Here is a 10,015-nt window from a genome sequence, read left to right as displayed (position 1 = left end):
GCAAGCCGCGGGCCGGGGGCTTGGGCATCTGTGGTTCGTGACTTGTCCTGGACCAAAGACGTCTCCGACAACCTGTGAGGACGAACGGCCCATGAAGATGCTCTGAGAAAGGTCAGCAGGGGAAGGAGTTTGCTGTAAAGGCAGAGGAAACCCAGGAAAAGCTGGGAGGAATGGGACTCAATGGCAAAGAGTCAGGCTAAGAAAGTACTAGCCGGTGGGGAGCGAGAGGTGGCCGCTGTTGTTCTGTGACTCGAGATGGCAGGACCTGGCTGGAAGGACCTCAGCTGTTCTAGGTTTAGCAAAAGTCATTTGGTGTCAGTCCTGAAACCGGGCTGTGTCTGCTGGTATCTCAGAAGAGCCCGGGTGGGAGCAGAGCTATTTTGGGTGGCCAGAGGGCAGAGTCATGCCACAAACATGTCTGTGGAAGCACTGTATATAAACTCTATATTCAGCAGGGAAACCCTGGAAACTTCAGAAATCCTTCAAGGGAGTCTGGGAGGGAAGAGAGGAGAGAGAACAGGGGTTGTGGCTACAGATAGCACAGTAATTCTACCTCTGGGAGCCTCAATTTCCTCATCTGCAAGATGGAGATAAAAATCTACCTTGTAGGATTGCATTGGATTAAACAGGATGAACTGAATCAGTGGTTCTCAACCTTGGTCGCACACTGAAATCTCTGTGCGCTTGGCAAATACTGATGCCTGGGGTGTGAGAATTAAAAAACAACAACTCTCCGGGTGATTGTAATGTGCTGCCAAGGCTGGGAACTACAGAGCGAAATAAAACACTGACCACAGAGCAGGGCACATACTAGGGGTTCAACAGTGTTTAGCACATTTTTAAAAAAATGGAGCATACATTGTTTTCATTGTTCTTTGTTAGAGAAATAAGTTGATACAAAGATTGTTGCAGAAATTGAATTTCCGACAAGCTTGTTTCCGGAGAGATGAATCATCTGGGATTTGATGCTTCTGGAGGTGGGGGAAGACAGAGGCAGCCTCGGGTAGTATGACTTGTCCTAACACCCAGCTGAGCTGAACAAGGCAGGGACCACCCTGTTCTAGCTTGCGGTTTGCATCACCCACCGTCTCTGAGGCATCCTTTGAGCACGCAAGCAGCGTGAATGCTTGTGTTTGTCCACTTCTGGGGTTAAGGATAGAGGCAGTTTTCTCCTTTCCCTCAGTGTCCTCGAGTGGTGGTGGTGGGTGGGGGTATGCCACTGTTTGTCTTTTGAGTAACCCGTCAGTGCAGGGGGGCACTTCCTTCTCTGTGGATCTTGGTAGCCGTATGCGCTTTGTCACAAACCCGGTGATTATTCACTGCACCCCACTGCTTTCTTGCTGGGTGAACCCAGCCTGAAGTGCCATGAGGACCCACTCACCCAGGCCTGCAGCTGTGACCCCTTGCCATGGGCAGCAAGACTGGCTGCAGGAGTGGGCTCCTCAACCACTCCTGGTGGTCTGGCCCCGCTGAAGGTGGAAAGGGAGGCAGAGAAACCCGCACTGACTCCCTCCAGATACGGACTTGTGAGTTGGGCGGCAGACGGTGTCTGGCCAGCGTGATCAGGTTTAGCAAGTAAAAATACAGGATGACCAATTAAATTTGAGGGGCTTCCCTGATGGCTCAGATGCTAAAGAATCTGCCTGCAAGGTGGGAGAACTGGGTTCAATCCCTGGGTTGCGAAGATCCTCTGGAGAAGGGAATGGCTACCCACTCCAGTATTCTTGCTTGGAGAATTCCATGGACGGAGGAGTCTGGCAGGCTACAGTCGGGGTCCCAAAGAGTCGGACACGACTGAGCAACTGACACATTATACTCAACAGTTATTCATTGGCATCTGAAATTCAAATTTAATGGTATCTCCTTGATTTTTACTTGCTAAATCTGACTGGTCAAACAGCCAAGGAGTGCTCAGCACATGGAGCTTGCAATGGCCTCCTGCTCAGTGCTGCCACATGCAGCTTCCACCTGTCACTGCCCTGCTCCAGAACTGTGTGTGGCTCCCAACTGCTTCCAGAGACAAGCTTGGACTCCAGGGCTACTGTGCTGGGCCTGGCTTTCCTGCCAGGCCAGCTGCCCTGCTTGGGCTCTTTCCCATCTCTGCCCCTGCTCATGTTTTCCCTGCCTGGCATGTCTCCTGTCCATTCCCCGTAGCAGTTGCAAACACTTATTGAGCACCTACTAAATATAGGCAACATGCTGAGTTTTTCATTTGCATTATCTCAATTTGATTGTCACAAAACCTAGTAGAGACAGTAGCTGTCCTGTTTTACCAGTGAAGAAAGCGATGCTCTCAGATGTGATTCTTTTTTTTTTAAACTGAAGTATACCTGATTTACAATATTGTGTTTCAGGTGTACAGCAAAGTGATTTGGTTATATATATATCAGATCAGATCAGTCGCTCAGTCGTGTCCGACTCTTCTGCAATCACAACACGCCAGGCCTCCCTGTCCATCACCAACTCCCGGAGTTCACCCAGACTCACGTCCATTGAGTCAGTGATGCCATCCAGCCATCTCATCCTCTGTCGTCCCCTTCTCCTCCTGCCCTCAATCCCTCCCAGCATCAGAGTCTTTTCCAGTGAGTCAACTCTTCGCATGAGGTGGCCAAAGTACTGGAGTTTCAGCTTTAGCATCATTCCTTCCAGAGAAATCCCACGGCTGATCTCCTTCAGAATGGACTGGTTGGATCTCCTTGCAGTCCAAGGGACTCTCAAGAGTCTTCTCCAACACCACAGTTCAAAAGCATAAATTCTTCAGCGCTCAGCCTTCTTCACAGTCCAACTCTCACATCCATACATGACCACAAGAAAAACCATAGCCTTGACTAGATGAACCTTTGTTGGCAAAGTAATGTCTCTGCTTTTGAATATGCTATCTAGGTTGGTCATAACTTTCCTTCCAAGGAGTAAGCGTCTTTTAATTTCATGGCAGTCACCATCTGCAGTGATTTTGGAGCCCAGAAAAATAACGTCTGACACTTTTTCCACTGTTTCCCCATCTATTTCCCATGAAGTGATGGGACCGGATGCCATCATCTTTGTTTTCTGAATGTTGAGCTTTAAGCCAACTTTTTCACTCTCTACTTTCACCTTCATCAAGAGGCTTTTGAGTTCCTCTTCACTTTCTGCCCTAAGGGTGGTGTCATCTGCATATCTGAGGTTACTGATATTTCTCCCGGCAATCTTGATTCCAGTTTGTGTTTCTTCCCGTCCAGCGTTTCTCATGATGTACTCTGCATAGAAGTTAAATAAGCAGGGTGACAATATACAGCCTTTATGTACTCCTTTTCCTATTTGGAACCAGTCTGTTGTTCCATGTCCAGTTCTAACTGTTGCTTCCTGACCTGCATACAAATTTCTCAAGAGGCAGATGAGGTGGTCTGGTATTCCCATCTCTTTCAGAATTTTCCACAGTTTATTGTGATCCACACAGTCAAAGGCTTTGGCATAGTCAACAAAGCAGAAATAGATGTTTTTCTGGAACTCTCTTGCTTTTTCCATGATCCAGCAGATGTTGGCCATTTGATCTCTGGTTCCTCTGCCTTTTCTAAAACCAGCTTGAACATCAGGAAGTTCACGGTTCACATATTGCTGAAGCCTGGCTTGGAGAACTTTAAGCATTACTTTACTAGCGTGTGAGATGACTGCAGTTTGCGGTAGTTTGAGCATTCTTTGGCGTTGCCTTTCTTTGGGATTGGAATGAAAACTGACCTTTTCCAGTCCTGTGGCCACTGCTGATTTTTCCAAATTTGCTGGCATATTGAGTGCAGCACTTTCACAGCATCATCTTTCAGGATTTGGAATAGCTCAACTGGAATTCCATCACCTCCACTAGCTTTGTTCGTAGTAATGCTTTCTAAGGCCCACTTGACTTCACATTCCAGGATGTCTGGCTCTAGGTCAGCGATCACACCATCGTGATTATCTGGGTCATGAAGATCTTTTTTGTACAGTTCTTCTGTGTATTCTTGCCATCTCTTCTTAATATCTTCTGCTTCTGTTAGGTACATACCATTTGTGTCCTTTATAGAGCCCATCTTTGCATGAAATGTTCCTTTGGTATCTCTGATTTACGAACAAAGCTAGTGGAGGTGATAGAATTCCAGTTGAGCTATTCCAAATCCTGAAAGATGATGCTGTGAAAGTGCTGCACTCAATATGCCAGCAAATTTGGAAAACTCAGCAGGGGCCACAGGACTGGAAAACGTCAGTTTTCATTCCAATCCCAAAGAAAGGCAATGCCAAAGAATGCTCAAACTACTGCACAGTTGCACTCATCTCACACGCTAGTAAAGTAATGCTTAAAGTTCTCCAAGCCAGGCTTCAGCAATATGTGAACCGTGAACTTCCTGATGTTCAAGCTGGTTTTAGAAAAGGCAGAGGAACCAGAGATCAAATGGCCAACATCTGCTGGATCATGGAAAAAGCAAGAGAGTTCCAGAAAAACATCTATTTCTGCTTTGTTGACTATGCCAAAGCCTTTGACTGTGTGGATCACAATAAACTGTGGAAAATTCTGAAAGAGATGGGAATACCAGACCACCTCATCTGCCTCTTGAGAAATTTGTATGCAGGTCAGGAAGCAACAGTTAGAACTGGACACGGAACAACAGACTGGTTCCAAAAGGAAAAGGAGTACATAAAGGCTGTATATTATCACCCTGCTTATTTAACTTCTATGCAGAGTACATCATGAGAAACGCTGGGCTGGAGGAAACACGAGCTGGAATCAAGATTGCCAGGAGAAATATCAGTAACCTCAGATATGCAGATGACACCACCCTTAGGGCAGAAAGTGAAGAGGAACTCAAAAGCCTCTTGATGAAGGTGAAAGTAGAGAGTGAAAAAGTTGGCTTAAAGCTCAACATTCAGAAAACGAAGATGATGGCATCCAGTCCCATCACTTCATGGGAAATAGATGGGGAAACAGTGGAAAAAGTGTCAGACTTTATTTTTCTGGGCTCCAAAATCACTGCAGATGGTGACTGCCATGAAATTAAAAGACGCTTACTCCTTGGAAGGAAAGTTATGACCAACCTAGATAGCATATTCAAAAGCAGAGACATTACTTTGCCAACAAAGGTTCATCTAGTTAAGGCTATGGTTTTTCTTGTGGTCATGTATGGATGTGAGAGTTGGACTGTGAAGAAGGCTGAGCGCCGAAGAATTGATGCTTTTGAACTGTGGTGTTGGAGAAGACTCTTGAGAGTCCCTTGGATTGCAAGGAGATCCACCCAGTCCATTCTGAAGGAGATCAGCCCTGGGATTTCTTTGGAAGGAATGATGCTAAAGCTGAAACTCCAGTACTTTGGCCACCTCATGAGAAGAGTTGACTCACTGGAAAAGACTCTGATGCTGGGAGGGACTGGGGGCAGGAGGAGAAGGGGACGACAGAGGATGAGATGGCTGGATGGCATCACTGACTCGATGGACGTGAGTCTGGGTGAACTCCGGGAGTTGGTGATGGACAGGGAGGCCTGGCGTGCTGCGATTCATGGGGTCGCAAAGAGTTGGACATGACTGAGCAACTGATCTGATCTGATCTGATCTGATAAGCTGTTTGTATATTTTGGAAATTAAACTGTGCATCATTTGCAGATATTTTCTCCCAGTCCGTAGATTGTCAGACATGATTCTTAAACTGTGGTCCCTGGGCCAGCAGCTGCAATACCACGCACATTCTCAGGCGCTACTCCAGAACTACTGAATCAGAAACTCTGAGGCTGGGGCCCAGCTATCTGTATTTTAATCAGCTCCCTTCAGCCACATCAGAGTGTTTCCGATGCTTGTTCTAGTTTGTGACTTGCTGCTCTAAGAGATGAAGTAACTGAAGGAACCTTTCATTCAGGCAGAGGTTGAGAGGATGGTAGAAGACCCCCAGGCAGGGCATTTATGATCATTCTGAGCATCGTGCGTGGACTAGGCTCTGGAGATGCTGCAGCGACCCAGCAGTCCTGGTTGGTGAGGGGGAGAGAAGAAGGGAAAGAAGCAGAACTGACAGGCAGTCAGGCAGTTATGATGGATGGCAGCAGGATGGGAGGGTCAAGGAAAGCTTTCCTCAAGCAGACATCTAAGTCTCAAAAATCAGTTGGAATTAGTTAGATATAAAGGGTGGGAGGGCTTCTCAGGTGGCTCAGTAGTAAAGAATCCGCCTCCCAGTGCAAGAGAGGAGGGTTCCATCCCTGTGTTGGGAAGATCTCCTGGAGAAGGAAATGGCAACCCACTCCATTAATCTTGCAGGGGAAGTCCCATGGACAGAGGAGCCTGGCAGGGCTATAGTCCATGGGGTCGCAAAGAGTGGGAAAGGACTTAGTGACTAAACAACAACAAAAGGGTGGGAATGCTATTCCAAGTGTACTGACTAGTTTGTAGCAAGGCCCTGCAGATGTATCTGGGGAGAGTTCAGTCTTGATGGAAGGTTAAACAGCTGAGTAGGGGGCAGGGGAGGAATCAGATTGGGGGGGGGGGGGCGGCGCGGGGGAGGGGAGGAAGTGGGAGGCAAGTCTCTGCCTTCAGAGCAAATGAAGGAGCTTTAGGGGCTTCCCTGATGGCTCAGATGGTAAAGCGTCTGCCCGCAATGCAGAAGACCGGGGTTCGATCCCTGGGTCGGCAAGATCCCCTGGAGAAGGAAATGGCAACCCACTCCAGTAATGGACGGAGGAGCGTGGTAGGCTAAAGTCCATGGGGTTGCGAAGAGTCGGACACGACTGAGCAACTTCACTTAATAGCAATTGAGAAAAAGCCCTCTGGCTTTCGTGTGGAGTGGCACTAGAGAAGATAGTTGGGGAGGGGGGGAGCAGAGACCCAGGAGTGTCAGGCCCTAGACCCAGCCCGCTTCTGACCTTCAAGGCAGCTGTAGAGATTCAGACCCCAATCACAGTTTTGGGCTGGTGGCGGTTCCAAGGCCGGTGTTGCCGCCTCCGAGGCCAAGGGGTGGGGCTGGAGAGAGAACTGCCCCCACCATCTTCCGCTACTGGCCCACCCCGATGGCCCCGCCCCTACAGCCGCCCCGCCCCCAGCCCCGCCTCTCCCCAGCTGCTGGCTGGAGAAAGTCAGGCTCTGGGCTGCAATCCTGGGTTGCTCTTCCCTTCCTTGTTGCCTTTCCCTGCCAATGTGGCTGAGGCTGCGGGGCTCCTGGGGCCTCTCCTCCCAGACTTTCAGGGACAGGCTCTGGATGTGGTCAGGGATCCCTAGGCTGGAGGGCAGGAGACTTCCGTTGCTGTCCCTTATTCCTGCCAACCAGGCTGTCGGTGGTAGCCGAGCACTGCCCCAGCCTGACCAGGTTGCCTGGCAGTGTGGGCTCTGGCTGGGCAGTTTCCGGCTCCAGCTGTCCTTACCAGAAAAACGTCAGTTTGACTGAACCCTTTGAAATCTGTTTGGGATTTCTAGTCGCGGGAAGAACACTGAAAGATCATTAACCACCTGTGAAGGGGAGCTTTCTGTGTGTTCTGAAACCTCCGCAGGACTTACCAGCTGTCTTATGCGCTGAACCTTCAGCAAGGGGACCTCTTATTCTTCCTCTTTTTACTTAGATGTACTTTCTGGCCCCGTTCTCCTCCATCTGGTATCCAGACTCATTTCTCACTATGCTTTGCAATGCAAAGAGGGTCTCAAAAGGATGGGCTTCCCTGGTGGCTCAGCAGTGGTTTGATCCCTTGGGTTGGGAAGATCCCTTAGAGGAGGGCATAGCAACCCACTCCAGTATTCTTGCCTGGAGAATCTCAAGGACAGAGGAGCCTGGTGGGCTACCGTTCATAGGGTCGCAAAGAGTTGGACATGACTGAAGTGACTGAGCATGCACACATGCTAGAATGGATGTTCAATATTTTTAAATTTTGTTCAGAAATAGAATAAGAGATGTTTAAAAAAATACTATTTAGGGCTCTCCTGGTGGCTCAGTGGTAAAGAATCCATGTCTCAATGCAGGGGACACAGGTTTGATCCTTGATCCGGGCAGATCCCACATGCAGAACAACTAAGCCCGTGTACCACAACTATGGAACCTACATCTAGTGCCCACAAGCCGCAGCTACTGATCCCACGCACCTCAAGCACTGAAGCCTGCACCCCAGATCCCTGCTCCACAACAAGAGAAGCCACAGCACCGCAGCTAGAGAGCAGCTCCTGCTCGCTGAAACTAGACAAAGTCAGGGCAGCAGTAAAGACCCAGCTCAGCCAAAAATAAGTAAGTAAACAATTTGTAAAAATATTGTTGAGAGATCAATTAATGACAGGCCTTGAATTATATAGGGATGGAGTATATACAAGAGGGTCAGGGACAGCGTAAGTGGGTTGAAGTGGTGAATGAAGCCATGAATAGTGGAGAAAGAGAGTGCTAGGAGGTGGCCCATCTGGCCTTGAATATGGGGTAAAACCATGGGCACTGAGGAGCCACTGACGGTTGTTGAGCAGGAGAGTGACACAATATTGCTAGTCACTGTACCAGTGTAAATGTTGTATGCCCCATAGGGTCCTGCTTGATTATATCAACAAATCATCACCATTGGGCTTCCTAAAAGAAAAGCGGTATGTATTTCTGAGTTGAAAGCAATCGCTTTTGCCTTGTGCATAATTTTTTCTACCTGTTTATCATCTTTGGTGGGGCTTCCCAGGTAGTACGAGTAAAATCCACCTGCCAATGCAGGAGACACAAGAGATGCAGGTTCAATCCTTGGATTGGGAAGATCCCCTGGAGGAGGGTACAGCAACCCATTCCAGTATTCTTACCTGGAGAACCCATGGACAGAGGAGCCTGGCGGGCTACACTCCATACGGTTGCAAAGAGTGATGTGACTGAGCACACACGCGCATGTCTCTGCCAAGCTCCCTGCTGGTGTGAAAAACTGAACTCCAGATTTTAAAAAGTTTATTTAGGGGCAAGAGAATTAAAATGTAGGGCTTCCCTGGTGGCTTGGATGGTAAAGAATCTGCCTGCAGTGCAGGAGACCCAGGTTTGATCTCTGGGTCAGTAAGGTCCCTAGAGAAGGGAATGGCCACTCGCTCCAGTATTCTTGGAGAATTCCATGGACAGAGGAGCCTGGCTGGATGACAGTCCATGGGTTTGCAAAGAGTCAGATACAACTGAGTGACAAACACTTTCTAACACAAAAGAACTAAAGAGGAAGGAGCAAGGAGAAAAGAGATGATACAGGTAGCAATGGGACAGGGTGGAAAAGAGAAGACTATCATGGATTTTCCTGGGGTCCCCACCCAGTCAGTTTTCCAAGCAGCTTGAGGAGCAGCCGGGAGTGAATGAGGGCTGCGTGCCACATATTCTGAGCTTGGTGCCACGTATTACGGGCTGGGGGCCACATATTGTGGGCTGGGGGGCCACGTGGCAGAAACAGTCCCATTGAGTCATGGGACGCACAGCCTCACTGCTTCGTAAAGCTTGGTGTGAGGAGTATTTTTGTTTTTTACAGCCCAGCTGTCTGTGTAATGACTTCCTTCCCTCAGCCTTGTTCACTGAGGTGTCCCTGGGCGACCAGCTGAGTCACCACATTCCTTGCAGCTTAAAACACTGGCCCAAGCACAGGGGCCTGGCTCCTTCATGTAGGTGGGACCTTTGAAGTCTGCTGGAGAGTGCGGAAAGACAGGCTACAGAGCTCCCATCTCTCACCTGTACCTCTCCCCCAAAACATGGTTTAAAAAGCAAGTGAAAATAGAAAGTCCATCTGTTAAACACTACGGAATGGCCACAGCCTGAAAAAAAATTATTTATCAGCAAACATGAAGTCATATAGGACTTCCCCTATTGCCCAGCAGATAAAGAATCCACCTGCAACTCAGAAGACATAGGATACATGGGGTTGACCACTGGGTCAGGAAGATCCCTTGAAGGAGGAAATGGCAACCCACTCCAGTACTCTTGCCTGGGAAATCCCATGGACAGAGGAGCCTGGTGGGCTGCAGTCCAAAGGTTTGCAAAGAGTCAGACATGACTGAGTGACTAAGCACACAGCAAATGAAGTAAATGTCAAATAGAATGCAGGGAAGTGGGGAGATGAGGGGT

At 48.6% G+C, this 10,015-nt stretch overlaps 1 protein-coding gene across 1 annotated transcript in view; it reads left to right on the top strand.

Annotated features, from left to right (window-relative positions):
* Window positions 1-14: 14 nt before the first annotated feature.
* ZHX3 (zinc fingers and homeoboxes 3) overlaps window positions 15-10,015 on the top strand; it is a 135,516-nt gene continuing 125,515 nt past the window's right edge. The window contains exons 1-2 of the mRNA XM_061437590.1: window positions 15-111; window positions 7,930-8,188. The gene's annotated coding sequence lies outside the window, so the exon portion shown is untranslated. The remainder of the gene's footprint in view (window positions 112-7,929; window positions 8,189-10,015) is intronic.

Source organism: Bos javanicus, chromosome 13 (genome assembly GCF_032452875.1).
Source record: "Bos javanicus breed banteng chromosome 13, ARS-OSU_banteng_1.0, whole genome shotgun sequence".
Classification (NCBI taxonomy): Eukaryota; Metazoa; Chordata; class Mammalia; order Artiodactyla; family Bovidae; genus Bos; species Bos javanicus.
This window is presented reverse-complemented; position numbering and strand designations above follow the sequence as displayed.